Source organism: Schistocerca americana, chromosome 3, assembly GCF_021461395.2.
Source record: "Schistocerca americana isolate TAMUIC-IGC-003095 chromosome 3, iqSchAmer2.1, whole genome shotgun sequence".
NCBI lineage: Eukaryota > Metazoa > Arthropoda > Insecta > Orthoptera > Acrididae > Schistocerca > Schistocerca americana.
The window spans coordinates 785,471,945-785,487,025 of NC_060121.1; positions in this window are offsets into that span (position 1 = coordinate 785,471,945).

Consider the following 15,081-nt stretch of genomic DNA (forward strand, 5'->3'; position numbering starts at 1 on the left):
GTAAGAAAGTTAAGTGACCACCTGCACGTAATGCGTCGTGGGCACGCAGCTGTGTCAAACACCTGGAGAACAAGCCATTAGGGTGTGCCTTTCCGGAAGCACAGGTAGAAAAAAAAAAAAAAAGAAAAAGGCAGGCCTTTATCCTCGCCATTGACATTCCTTTAGAGAAAATATTGCAAATGCGACACCCTCATTACTTCCATTAACCTTGCTATTGACATTCCTTTGTAGAAACCATCGCAAATATTACACGCTCATTACCTGAAAACATATGATTACTCGTACTTTGTGCTAATTACTGCAATGCTTATGAATTGATGGGAAATATTTGTACATCTGCACACCTGATTATGACAAGTGTCTTTCTATGAGAGTTGAGAGCTACTGACTTACGAAATGCCACATGACTATTGAATGACATTTTTATGCTTTGCTTTTCGTAGTTGCTTATTTCACTTGATATCTGGTTTCCAGCTGTGTTGCAGCATTGCTTTTATAAAATAAAATGCATTTGCTAATGTGAACACTTTCTGTCAACAGATCTATTAAATGATAATTTTGTATTCCACATTCTTTAAAAAAAGGAGCACTTGGAAAGGAAAGAACAATAAGAAGGAACTAGTAACAGTAACACATAATTTTCTTTTCAAGTACATGGTAATATTTCTTTTTACAATCAGTTATTGTGGTGCACCACTTTAATTACATAGATATTAAGATGTGAATATACATTTCCCTTATCTGCATTGTTGTTTTTACTGTAATATTTTTCTGCTTGAGCTTTGTCATGTATAGATATAAGTTTTATATTTTTTATATTTGCTGCTGCTGTTTGCCAGAGATAGTGCTACTGAATTTTAAATTGTGTTACTCTGTTAAGCTAATTTTACTACTGACTTATTTTTCTTGCTACTGTACATTGGCTCATGTTAGTTGTAATGTTGCATTGCTTGGTAATTTGTATTTGCTGTAGCTTGCTTTGCAATTTTCCATTTTTTTTTGCATTGCTGTTTGTGTTAATTTGTTATGTGGTGCTGCATTGCCTCGTCCCTTAGTTTAATATCTGAGCTCAGTAGATTTAAGTTAGCTTATGAGGGGGTAGACTATATAAGAACCTAACTATAGAGAATAGGGAAATAATGCTTTGAAAGTTACATGAAAACGATTTGGGCCTAAATGAGTATTGTAGAATGAGCCATATTTATTTTGAAAGAAATATGGTTAGAATACAGAAAAGAGGTACAGATAGGACTTTTTGGGAATAATGATGAACGAAGGGAGATCTCCAAGAACAAAAAAGGTTTTGTTCGCAAAATACTGCAGTACCAAATGTTACACTGAAAACGAACCCTGTCCTTTCCTATTGGTGTTATCCCACTATATGTTTGTGTACCCTTGTGTATTTGTTTTCTTCCTGTCTCTGTGTAGTTTCATAGGATTTTTTCTTCTTCTAATACTAAGCTACATTCACTATGATGAGGAATACTGTTATCCTCAAATATAATTGGCATTAATAATATGTTATTTACCTTGTAAATATGCTTAGACATTATTTATTCTGTTTTGTTTTAATGCTCATGTGTGAAGTTGTTGTTTCCAAAGCTATTCTGATCTTTATGTAGGTGCTTATAATTCCTGTAACACTGATGCATATGTTTATTTCTATTCTTTTGTAAAGCCCCTATTACTACAAACGTTATCTGTATTATTATGTTTTTAATGATGTATCATGTACCTTTGTTATTGTATTTTTATGTTACCAAATTGTAATTGTTACCAGTTCTTCAAATTAAGTAACATTTCACTGCACACGTTTCTGTTGGTCATAGTACATGGACAATATGTGAGAAGTAGGGACTGATAGTGTTTGCACGTGTGTTAATGATTCAGCAAGGGACTGGATAACAGCATTGCTGGTTCTAAGGACAATTAGAAACTAACTTTGTGAGTGCACAAGTGGTGGTTTATGGACTTGCTATATTCTCTGCAAGACTCTTCGATGGTGATTGTGCACCTGCACAGTCGCAACAGATGGCTGCTGGCCATTTCTACAAGGACTACAGTGGGTCTGCACCTCTGGTGGCCCACCAATACCGTAATCTCTACCAGGACTACAGTGGGTCTGTTCTGTGATGACCTACCTACCAATATTCTTCAAAACGTCGAATGACTCTGCTGTGGGTTTGCTATGTTGTGGCCCATTACCTGTCTGCATGTCAAGAGTCAGCACTGTCTTTCCGTTGGAAGGACAACACTACTTCTTCAAGACTGCATGGAAATCCACTACTTCTATGTACATTTTCTTTTACTGCTCAGACTTTGAGAAAAACTCTGCATTTTTACTGTGATGAACAATGTGGACTGTCTTTATGGACTGTGAGAAATTTTTAGCTTTTGACCAACATTGTATCAATAAGTGTGTGCATTTTATATCTTTGTTACTGTAATTGTGAAAAATTTTTGTCAAATCTGTATTGGCCAGTGCCCAACGCCATTTGTAAAAATTTTTTGTGGGGAGCATGGGGGCTATGTAAGTAGGCTGTTTATGTTTTCTTTATGTAAGTAGGCTGTTTATGTTTTCTTATTGGCAACATTACGTAGCGCTCAATATGAAAATCACTGGCTGTGCTGTGTGCAGTCTGTGGCTGCTTTGCATTGTTGTAATACTCGCCATTGTAGTGTTAGGCAGCTGGCTGTGAACAGCACGTAGCGTTGCGCAGTTGGAGGTGAGCCGCCAGCAGTGGTGGATGTGGGGAGAGAGATGGCGGAAATTTGTCATGAAGTGCTATATTTATATATGATGATATCAAGGTAAACACATTGTTTGTTCTCTATTAATATCTTTCATTTGCTAACTATCCCTATCAGTAGTTAGTGCCTTCCATAGTTTGAATCTTTTATTTAGCTGGCAGTGGTGGCGCTCGCTGTATTGCAGTAGCTTGAGCAGCGAAGATTTTTGTGAGGTAAGTGATTTGTGAAAGGTATAGTTTAATGTTAGTCAGGGCCATTCTTTTGTAGGGAATTTTGAAAGTCAGATTGCGTTGCGCTAACAAAATATTGTGTGTCAGTTTAAGCACAGTCCTGTATAAAATTGTTCAAAGGGGACGTTTCACATGTCTCGGTTAAAAGTTGACTAATGCCCGTTATGAAACAGTCACCACCTCCTGGTTCTTTCAACGTATGCTATGAATTACGTTCAGAGTGCACATCTGCTGCTGGAAATGCTCTGCGATTGACACGCTGACTGCCACAGGGCTGTCGGCGGCCACAGCAGCGGCTCAGATCTGGCGCCGTGTGCTTGCGACATTATCAGTAAAGACGAGAATTCCACGAAAATTCATTTTTATAAGATCTTTGGAGAGGATGTAGATGAAGATGAAATGGGAGATATGATACTGCTTGAAGAGTTTGACAGAGCACTGAAAGACCTGAGTCAAAACAAAGCTCCAGGAGTAGACAACATTCCATTAGAACTACTGACAGCCTTGGGAGAGCCAGTCCTGACAAAAGTCTACCATCTGGTGAGCAAGATGTATGAGACAGGTGAAATACCCTCAGACCTCAAGAAGAATATAAAAATTCCAATCCCAAAGAAAGCAGGTGTTGACAGATGTGAAAATTACCGAACTATCAGTTTAATAAGTCACGGCTGCAAAATACTAACGCGAATCTTTAAAGACGAATGGAAAAACTAGTAGAAGCCGACCTCGGCGAAGATCTGTTTGGATCGCGTAGAAATATCGGAACACGTGAGGCAATACTGACCCTACGACTTATCTTAGAAGCTAGATTAAGGAAAGGCAAACCCTTTTCCTAGCATTTGTAGACATAGAGAAAGCTTTTGACAATGTTGATTGGAATACTCTCTTTCAAATTCTGAAGGTGGCAGGGGTAAAATACAGGGAGCGAAAAGCTATTTACAATTTGTACAGAAACCAGATGGCAGTTATAAGAGTCGAGGGACATGAAAGGGAAGCAGTGGTTGGGAAGGGAGTGAGACAGGGTTGTAGCCTCTCCCCGATGTTATTCAATCTGTATATTGAGCAAGCAGTGAAGGAAACAAAAGAAAAATTTGGAGTAGGTATTAAAATCCATGGAGAAGAAATAAAAACTTTGAGGTTCGCCGATGACATTGTAATTCTGTCAGAGACAGCAAAGGACTTGGAAGAGCAGTTGATCGGAATGGACAGTGTCTTGAAAGGAGGATATAAGATGAATATCAACAAAAGCAAAACAAGGATAATGAAATGTAGTCGAATTAAATTGGGTGATGCTGAGGGAATTAGATTAGGAAATGAGAGACTTAAAGTAGTAAAGGAGTTTTGCTATTTGGGGAGGAAAGTAATTGATGATGGTCGAAGTAGAGAGGATATAAAATGTAGAGTGGCAATGACAAAGAAAGCATTTCTGCAGAAGAGAAATTTGTTAACATCGAGTATAGGTTTAAGTGTCAGGAAGTCGTTTCTGAAAGTATTTGTATGGAGTGTAGCCATGTATGGAAGTGAAACATGGACGATAAATAGTTTGGACAAGAAGAGAAGCTTTCGAAATGTGGTGCTACAGAAGAATGCTGAAGATTAGATGGGTAGATCACATAACTAATGAGGAAGTATTGAATAGGATTGGGGAGAAGAGAAGTTTGTGGCACAACTTGACTAAAAGAAGGGATCGGAAGGTAGGACATGTTCTGAGGCAGTTTAGTATTGGAGGGCAGCGTGGAGGGTAAAAATCGTAGAGGGAGACCAAGAGATGAATACACTAAGCAGATACAGAAGGAAGTAGGTTGCAGTAGGTACTGGGAGATGAAGAAGCTTGCACAGGATAGAGTAGCATGGAGAGCTGCATCAAACCAGTCTCAGGACTGAAGACCACAACAACAACAACAACAAGATCTTTGGACACAGCTCACAGTTAGTACTTATCCATTTCATTACTTTCTTATTACAAATATGTGTATTTTTTCGGTGCATATATGCATATTTTGACCTTATTGGGAATGATAAATGCATAATGCATATATAAGGCGCTTTTGTTTGATTAAGCAAGTAATCATTATTTTCTGTTTAGGTTAAAATCAACAGTCGAAATCGCAATAACATTTGTTTATTTACCTCTTTCGGCTTATGTTAGAGCCATCTCCAGAAGTCTTGTTCCCTATTGCTGCTGCTGGCATATATCACGAGAAAACCGAGGAGTCGCCAGTATCAGCCATAGGGGGCCAAGAATTCTGAAGATGGCTCTAACATAAGCCAAAACCGGTAAATAAACAAATGTTATTGCGATCTCGACTGCTGATTTTAACCTAAATATGAAATCAGCTCGCTGCACTCCAGAGACAATGTAGTCCAAACTAATGATTTTCAGTTTGGATGAATGTTTGAATGATCTTTAGCAGACACCTCAGTTTTAAGATTTTTATGATTGTTACTTTTGTTGCAGCAATAAGGACTAAAAAAGGGGGAATAACAGGAACAGAAATTTAACATTTGACAATAGAATGACTCTCCTAGAATTTCGTCGACAGCCCTCAGCACGTGTCACAAACATATTTATTTCTCCACATCGACCACAGGCAAGCCTCTGATCTCCCGACAATGGAATTTCAATCTTTTACGTCAGGTACCGCAGCTGAAGCAACAATAACACAGCTGAAGAGCGGTCTTGTGGAATTTGAACAAACCTCACCAGCAATTTCGATTCTTCTAAAACTGAAATCTTTCCCTAAACTGTTTTCGCACTGTGTGTTTGAACCTCGCAAGTTTGTATAATTCTGTTTGCTTGTATCAATGTGCTTTTAATAAGCCTGCAACTAAAAGTTCCAGAAGCGTACTCATTGCACAGTGGATGAGAGGAAAGAATTTTATTGGATCAGATGGCGATGTATGCTTTGATTGTTGTAGTAAACAGGTATGCTATTCTTTTTCGGAAAATTTTCTGTGTCACTTTTTTTCGAAAACAATACAAAATTTATTTTAGAGAATTAATTAGATGAGAATGTCAGTTTTTCAAAAATCATGTTCAGTTTAACCTGGGTCGTGGTTGTGGCTTCCTGGTTTTCTACTTGCTGTAGATTTCTTGCAGTTCATACCATCATCACTTCCACCACAATCGTTACTGTCACCACTGCTGTCGCTGTGAGTTGTGTCCACAAACGCATCTTGTTCGTCAGAAAACTGCGATAAGGCTTGATCACCGACATCAAAATCCTATACATCTAATATCCTCAGTGACTGTTGATCAGTGAAACCACTCGTTTCTCGACGTTGTCGTTAGGTCACACTGGTTGACCTCACGTAATCCATTTGACCTAAGACCATTTATGCTCGTATGATATCGAAAAGCAGATCAACTGTCATATAAATCAGCAGTCAACTTTATAACGGGGGCAGAGCGACTCTGAAATTTCTTAAGCACTAGTAATAAAAACTCTGAAGTAGTAAAACACAAAATTCAGGACGTTGAACAAGACATTGTACATGATTACCTGTGCACCGGCATCAACTCAATCAGGGATACAAATTAATACACAGTACTGCATGAGTGGAGCGTGTGACCGGCGGCTGGCACAGGCACTCATGCGCGAACATCTGCCGGCTCCACTGAAGCCTTGTGGCAGTCAACGTGTTAAAAATCTGTCTCACAGGTGCATAAGGGGCGATCAAAAAGTTTCCGTTTGAGGGCGTTGCTGCAGCGTGTATGCAACGCAGAGTGACTCCGATGTTCGAATGTAAGCACCGATATCTAAGCACGGGATAAGCGTGGTATTCATGCCTTTAGGACAAACATCGGCAGATGTCGATCGGAGAATGAAGGCTGTGCATGAGGCAACATATCTGACGAGAACCACCGTTGTGAAATGGTGCGCCAAGTTCCGTGCTGATCTTCAAGTTTACCAGACCGGTATCTTCAACCTGGTGTGTCGGCGGCACGATTGCCTCAATGCTCACGGCGATTCTGCCGGATTGGCATACCGATTCTAGGCTGTACGGCCTTCGAACGGAATCTTTTTGCTTTCCCCTTATACAGGGTAAGTCAGGAGGAAAGAAACATTCTTGGAGGGATGATAATATTGGTGATTCTGAACAGAAATCTTCGTGTGGACACATGTCCTATCGCGAATGATTTACTAGATAACAAACCTTTAATGTCAGTTTTGTTGTTCTTCTTGAATAACTGGGAAACCGCGGAGTATACAGAAAACGTGTCGCGGTAAAAAATCAAACTAAATTAAATTTCCTACAGAAAAGATCGTGAAGAGATCGTGAGAATATTGGAAATATCGCGCGACGCTCATGTGCTGTAGCTTAGATAGTTTCCGCAGGCTAATTTGAGGTACTCCCTGACTTGATAGGCCACAAGTGCCCCTTATTAAGCTATTCGTCTCAGCTTCCTCTACACTAATGCGGTACGTTGTAAACAATGGCGATGTACTGTAAAAAAAAGGAAATAAAAAACAATAGAGATTAAGCGTGTTATCTCGGAAACCATTCGGAAGAGAGCGTATATTTATGTGAAGTTTTTTGTTCAGAATCAGTAATACTATCACCACTCAAAGCTTGTACCTTTCCTCCTGATTCATCATGTATAGCCTATTTGAAGCATTCCTGTGTATGCAAGTCTCTTCCACGTATAAAACCTTTCTCCATGATTATTAAACGAAATGTTAGCAATGATTAATCTGTGCTGTGTGCAGATTTCTACTGGCGGGGCCGGCCAGAGTGACCGAGCGGTTCTAGGCGCTACAGTCTGGAAGCGCGCGACCGCTACGGTCGCAGGTTCGAATCCTGCCTCGGGCATGGATGTGTATGATGTCCTTAGGTTAGTTAGGTTTAAGTAGTTCTAAGTTCTCAGAAGTTAAGTCTCATAATGCTCAGAGCCATTTGAACCATTTTCTACTGGCGGCTTCGTTTTCTATTCATTTCCCCCTGTTCATGCCCCCTACTACTTTTCATTTCAATATACAATTATAGTCCCTTATCCGAAATAAATTTTCGTCTTCGTTAAAAAGGTAAATACACCAAAAAATAGTTAACTTAGGATAATGTAATTTCGGGAACACATTTGTCTAGGAAACATACGAGAGTAAGCCAATTGTTATTCGCAAAGTAGTCATAAAATTTTATTATAATCAGGTAGGAAACTTACACGGACATCATTTTTCGACATAGTTTCCTTGCGTTTGAACCCACTTGGTCCATCGCTGTACAAGCTTCCTGATGCCCTCACAAAAGAAGGTTCTCGGTTGAGCTGCGAGCCAGGAATGCACCGCTTCTTTCACTGCTTCGCCCGAGGCAAATCGACGGCCCCTTAATGCCTATTTGAGTGGACGAAACAAGTGATAGTCAGAAGGGGCAAGAGCGAGACTATATGGAGGATGATCCAGTACTTCAAATTTGAGTTTGTGTAGCGTTTCAGCAGTGTGGGCAGCAGTATGCGGACGGGCATTGTCGTGCAACAACACAACACTTTTCGACAGGCGTTTGCTTCGAATTGCAGGCTTTAGCAGTACGTTACAATAAGCATCTCACTGTAATGTTCACTGTCTATTGTTGTGCCCCTTTCCCCATAATGTTCCAGTACTGGACCTCGTGCGTCCCAAAAAACTGTAAACATCAATTTTCATGCTTTCTTGCTCGGCGAATTTGGACGTTTCCATTCCATACTCTGCCGTTTACTCTCCGGCTCGTAATGATGGATCCATGTTTCGTCACCAGTATTGATTCTGTCTAAGAAGTTGTCCCCTTCGTTACCGTAGCGATCCAAATGTTTTCTGCAGATGTCAAAGCGCGTTTGTTTATGCAACTGAGAGTTGTTTTGGGACCCATCTTGCACAAACTTTATGAAACACAAGTCTGTTGTGGATGATTTCGTAGGCAGAACCGTGACTAATTTGCAGACCATGTACCACATCGTCAATAGTTAATCGTCTGTCGAATCATTCCACGTGAACGCTCAACGGTTTCTTCATTTGTGGCGGTAAACGGTCGTCCGGCTCCTACATCATGCGTAACACTTGTGCCACCGTTTCGGAATTTTTCGATCCATTCGTAGACACTGAGGTAAAACGCTGTTCCCGTACTGTACCGAAAGTCTTCGAAGAATTTCGGCCCTGATACGCCTTCCAACCACAAAAAGCGGATCACTGAACGTTGCTTTTCTTTGGTGCAAATAGACAGCCGTGATTAACAGCACGGCAGCGATAACGAAAGTAACCTAGCATCTTCAAAATTGCAAAAATATAACAACAAATAAACAAAGCATGCGTCATAAACATAAAACGACAGTACTACCAAAATAAACAAAAATATAACCGAATTGCGGATAATAATTGACTTACTTTCGTATTTAGGTGATTAACATTGCAAGACCACAAGTTAATCTGATTTTGTCTACTGTAAGTGGTTTTGTGAAAGGCTGCGACTGTGAAAACGGTGGTTTTGTTTATAAATAACTTCTCTGCTACGAATCGTAGCAGATTAATGTAAGCGCGGCATAATTCTGGTACATTAATAACCAGTGTAACCGCCAGAATGTTGAATATAAGCATGCACATGTGTATGCATTGTGTTGTACAGGTGCAGTATGTTAGATCGTGGGGTGGAGTTCCTTGTCTGAGCACTTGGTCGGCCAATACAGGGACGGATAGTGCTGTTTGTGGACGATGTTGGAGTTGTTGTCCGATAGTGCCTCATATGTACTCCATCGGAGAGAGGTCTGCTGATTGAGCAGACTAAGGCACGTTGTAGAGCATTTTGGATCACAAAAGCGATATGTGGGCGAGCGCTATCCTGTTGGAAAACACGCTTTGGAGTGCTGCTCACGAATGACAGCACAACAGGTCGAATCAGCAGATTGACCAGGAGAGTGCTCCTGCTGTCATACGAAATCGCATCCCATACTACAACTCCAGGTGTAGTTGGTTGGTGTCTAGTACGCAGAAGCCGCGCGGGATTAGCCGAGCGGTCTCAGGCGCTGCAGTCACGGACTGTGCGGCTGATCCCGGCGGAGGTTCGAGTCCTCCCTCGGGCATGGGTGTGTGTGTTTGTCCTTAGGATAATTTAGGTTAAGTAGTGTGTAAGCTTAGGGACTGATGACCTTAGCAGTTGAGTCCCATAAGATTTCACACACACACACGCACACACACACACACACACACACACACACACACACATCTAGTACGCAGAAGGTGTAATATCCCGTTAGAAAAATTATAAATGACTGTGCTGGTAAACTTCCACGTTATTTGTTTTTCAAACAGCTGAGCATAACTGGACGTACTCAGCCACTTCTCTCTTAAGTTATTCTGACCATCACTAAACTGACACACAATATTTTTAGCGCAACGCTATCTGACTTTCAATAATCCCTACAAAAGAATGGCCCTGACTAACAATAATCTATACCTTTCATGAATCACTTACCTCACAAAAATCTTCGTTACTCGAACTACTGCAATACAGCTGGCGCCAATACTGCCAGCTAAATAAAAGAGTCTAACTGCTGAAAGCACTAACTACTGATAGGCGTAGTTAGCAAATGAAAGATTTTAATAGAGAACAAACGATGTATTTACCTTAATAGTGTTCAAAAGGCATTATATATATATATATATATATATATATATATATATATATAAGTTCATGACATTCATCTTTCCAAATTTCCTTTTTCTGGCGGACACACGTCCAGATCGTCCGCTCTCACAACTCTGCCATCTCTCTCTCCACATCCACTACTGCTGGCAGCTCACCTCCAACTGCGCAACGCTACGAGCTGTTCACATCCAACTGCCCAGCACTAAAATAGCGAATATTCCAATAAAGCCAACCAGCCACAGACTGCACACAGTACAGTCAGTGATTTTCATACGGAGCGCTAAGTGGCGTTACCAACATAAAAACCTAAACAGCCTACTTACAAAGGTTTGTTGCAGGTCCTCAACTGGCCACCTTCTAAACACACGCCCATCACTGGCACCGAGGCGGAACCAGGTTTCATCAGAAAACACAACAGACCTCCGCCTTGCTCTTCAGTGAGTTCTCGCTTGACGCCACTGAAATCGCAAATGGTTGTGGTCTGGGGTGAGTTGTCACGCTACAGGACATCTGGTTCGGAGCTGTCCTTGAAGTAATCGATCTGTAACAGTTCGTTGTATCGCTGTGATGCCAACTTCTGCTGAAATTGGTGCTGTACATGCAGTACGATGCGACAGAGCCATACGCCGAACAGAATGGTCTTCCCCCCCAGTAGTGCCACCTGGCCGTCCGGAGCCCACTCTTCTTGCCACGGTGCATTCTAGTAAACACCGCTGCCAGCAGTGATGTACAGTGGCAACATTCCTGTCAAGTCTACCTGCAGTATCGCAGGAGGAACATCCAACTTCTAATAGCCCTATTACACAACCTAATTCAAACTCAGTGAGGTGATAACAAGGGTGTCTTTGACGGCTTGAATGCTTCCTCGACTAATATCTACTCACCAATTCCAGCCTCAAAGGTAACTAACGCTTACGACCGTTACAGAGTGTATTTAAAAGCAAAGATCATTTATATCCTCATGGTTGGAGCTACTACCACCGCTATTATGTGACTGGCGTAGAATCTGAGTAGACATCTTCTTTCAAATGTAGAAAGACTCCTATCAACCTTCTTATATGTCGAACAACTCTTCCTGGCATGAAATAATTCTTTTTTCGTCAGTGTACTACCTTTTATATCGTTGTACATTCATTCGTCCTCTTCATCAACTGCGTAGCTAGAAGACATATAAAATAATATTTTTATTACGGGTGTGTCCTGTTATTAATGTTCCGTACTTCAATCGCTAAAAACGGAACCGAAAATATGATCTTGGTTCAAATGGCTCTGAGCACTATGCTACTTAACATCTGAGGTCATCAGTCCCCTAGAACTTAAAACTACTTAACCCTAACCAACCTAAGGGCATCACACACATCCATGCCCAAGGCAGGATTCGAACCTGCGACCATAGTGGTCGCGCGGTTCCAAACTAAAGAGCCTAGAACCGCTCGGCCACACTGGCCGGCAAAATATGATCTCTTTGCTGTCCGTCTGACTGTCTTTCCGTTCCACTCTCAAAGACCTTTTTCGCAGGAACGGGTAGATGTATGAAGTGGACATTTGTGACACATATTGATGTCTACGATCCCCTGGAGCTGTTAAAAATTGAATCTTCTGAGTCAGTTCAGTCAAAATATACACTACTGCCCATTAAAATTGCTACACCAAGAAGAAATGCAGATGATAAACGGGTATTCATTGGACAAATATATTATACTAGAACTGACTTATGATTACATTTTCAAGCATTTTAGGTGCATAGATCCTGAGAAATCAGTATTCAGAACAACCACCTCTGGCTGTAATAACGGCCTTATTACGCCTGGGCATTGAATCAAACAGAGCTTGGATGGCGAGTACAGGTACAGCTGCCCATGCAGCTTCAACACGATACCACAGTTCATCAAGAGTACTGGCTGGCGTATTGTGACGAGCCAGTTGCTCGGCCACCATTGACCAGACGTTTTCAATTGGTGAGAGATGTGGCGAATGTGCTGGCGTTCCCTTAGGCGTCGGCACCGCGGCTTTAAGAACGCTGCGCGAGAAGAAAGAAGGCCCCAGTTCTCTCCAGACGCTGATTGGCGCACCACCTGTGCCGGGAGTCGCGTCGCGTCGGTATCGTTGATATAAACAGCCTCGGATGCAGTAATAAGTTACTCGGGATACGTGTAACCATGAAATCGTTTTCGAGTGAAGTGTTAATTTTGGGATGACGTTAATGATCTATTTTTAGTTTGCGTATGTCGTATTTTCACGTGTCACTGCAGGACAGACATTCTACCATTATTAGCGTGGCGTTTGATGAACATTATCATCAAATTATGGCGAGCATTCACTTAAACATTTAATTTGAACAGTTATCGTTGCATCAGCGCATTAGACTCAGAACTGCTCTGGTAGTTGGATTGTGGATTCTTTTTGATCTGTGACTTTCAGAATATAGTAAACATTTTAGAGAGAATGGTTTTTGATTATGAATCCCAGACAATCTCCTAATTCCTCAGAGCTATAAGCTGTAGCTATAAATGTATTTCTCAGATGAAGTGGGCACTAGGAATTCTAATTACAGGCTTCACGTTTTGCTAATCACTTTCTGGTTGCCAATATTGTAGTTAGAGAGCCAGTGTTGAGAGCGGCAAACAACAGCATTAAATAAATAATAGGAACATTAACAATTATTCCACCCGCCGCTCCACACTACAATCACGAAATTTGGCATGAAGAAATGTTTCACAGTACAGGTAAAGGAAAACACAAGGAAACTGTTGATTTTTAACCATATCACCCAAAAAATTTTCTTTTGAAATTTGTTATTCTTCTTCGAACTTGAAATTAAAAAGTTATCTGAAGTCTTGGAACCTCTTGAACTGGTAACGTGCCAGTATCAATGTCAGTAACAGGCAAAAATCGTCGAAATTCTCGATTCTTGGTACGGATGAACTGCCTGTATACGTAATTACGTATTTACTGTATCCTCAGAGTGCGAGGCCTTCCTGCACGCCGGCCGGAGTGGCCGAGCGGTTCTAGGCGCTACAGTCTGGAACCGCGCGACCGCTACGGTCGCAGGTTCGAATCCTGCCTCCGGCATGAATGTGTGTGATGTCCTTAGGTTAATTGGGTTTAAGTAGTTCTAAGTTCTAGGGGACTGTTTAGTCCCATAGTGCTCAGAGCCATCTGAACCATCAACCTTCCTGCACCTAGGCAATTTTGTACTACTTTGTTAGTAGCATGCGGCAAGAGTAACACACGACATTGACTGTCATACATGTTACATAAGTAGATAGTTAACGCGTAAGAACGTCCCTGGGTAGAGACGCGTTCATGCGCGAGTGGGAAAGTGTGTGAATGTGTGTGTGTGTGTGCGTGTGTGTGTCTGTGTGTGTGTCGCGCTGTAAGACAGCACGGCACGGCTACGGCCGGCACGGCGCGGAGAGCCGGCGTGATTTCCGCGCGGATGACAGGGGCCGTGGGACGGCGCGCAGGTCAGTACCCCCGCGGGCCCTCTCATCTCGGCTTCTCACGGCGTGTGCCCTGCAAAGCCACCGACCGGGAGCCTCGCTGCCCGTCATCTCGCTACTGCCAATGAGCGCCGCAGCTGCACGACAGGCTCCGAGAGGTCCACACCAACTACAGTGCTTTACTAGGCGAGACACACTCACCGACGTTACACATTTCTGTTCCGCTGACGCTTGAAACCACATCCCCAGTATTGTATGGAAACACATGCTTCAGTGAGTAAGAGGAAGAGAGAGAGAGAGAGACAGAGAAAGAGAGAGAGAGAGACAGTTTTTTTTTTCAAGTATCCCACATTCTTACAGGGAATACTACTGATCGATACCAGGAAAAAGTTGTATAAACGTTTAACCGGAAATCAATACAGTACTGGCCATCAAAATTGCTACACCATGAAGATGACGCGCTACAGACGCGAAATTTAACCGACAGGAAGACGATGCTGTGATATGCAAATGATTAGCTTTTCAGAGTATTCACACAAGGTTGGCGCCGGTGGCGACACTTACAATGTGCTGACATGAGGAAAGTTTCCAACCGATTTCTCATACACAAACAGCAGTTGACCGGCGTTGCCTGGTGAAAAGTTGTGATGCCTCGTGTAAGGAGGAGAAATGCGTACCATCACGTTTCCGACTTTGATAAAAGTCGGATTGTAGCCTATCGCGATTGCGGTTTATCGTGTCGCGACATTGCTGCTCGCGTTCGTCGAGATCCAATGACTGTTAGCAGAATACGGAATCGGTGCGTTCAGGAGGGTAATACGGAACATCGTGCTGGATCCCAACGGCCTCGTATCACTAGCAGTCGAGATGACAGGCATCTTATCCGCATGGCTATAACGGATCGTGCAGCCACGACTCGATCCCTGAGTCAACAGATGGGGACGTTTGCGAGACAACCATCTGCACGAACAGTTGGACGACGTTTTCAGCAGCGTGGACTATCAGCTCGGAGACCATGGCTGTGGTTACCCTTCACGTTGCAT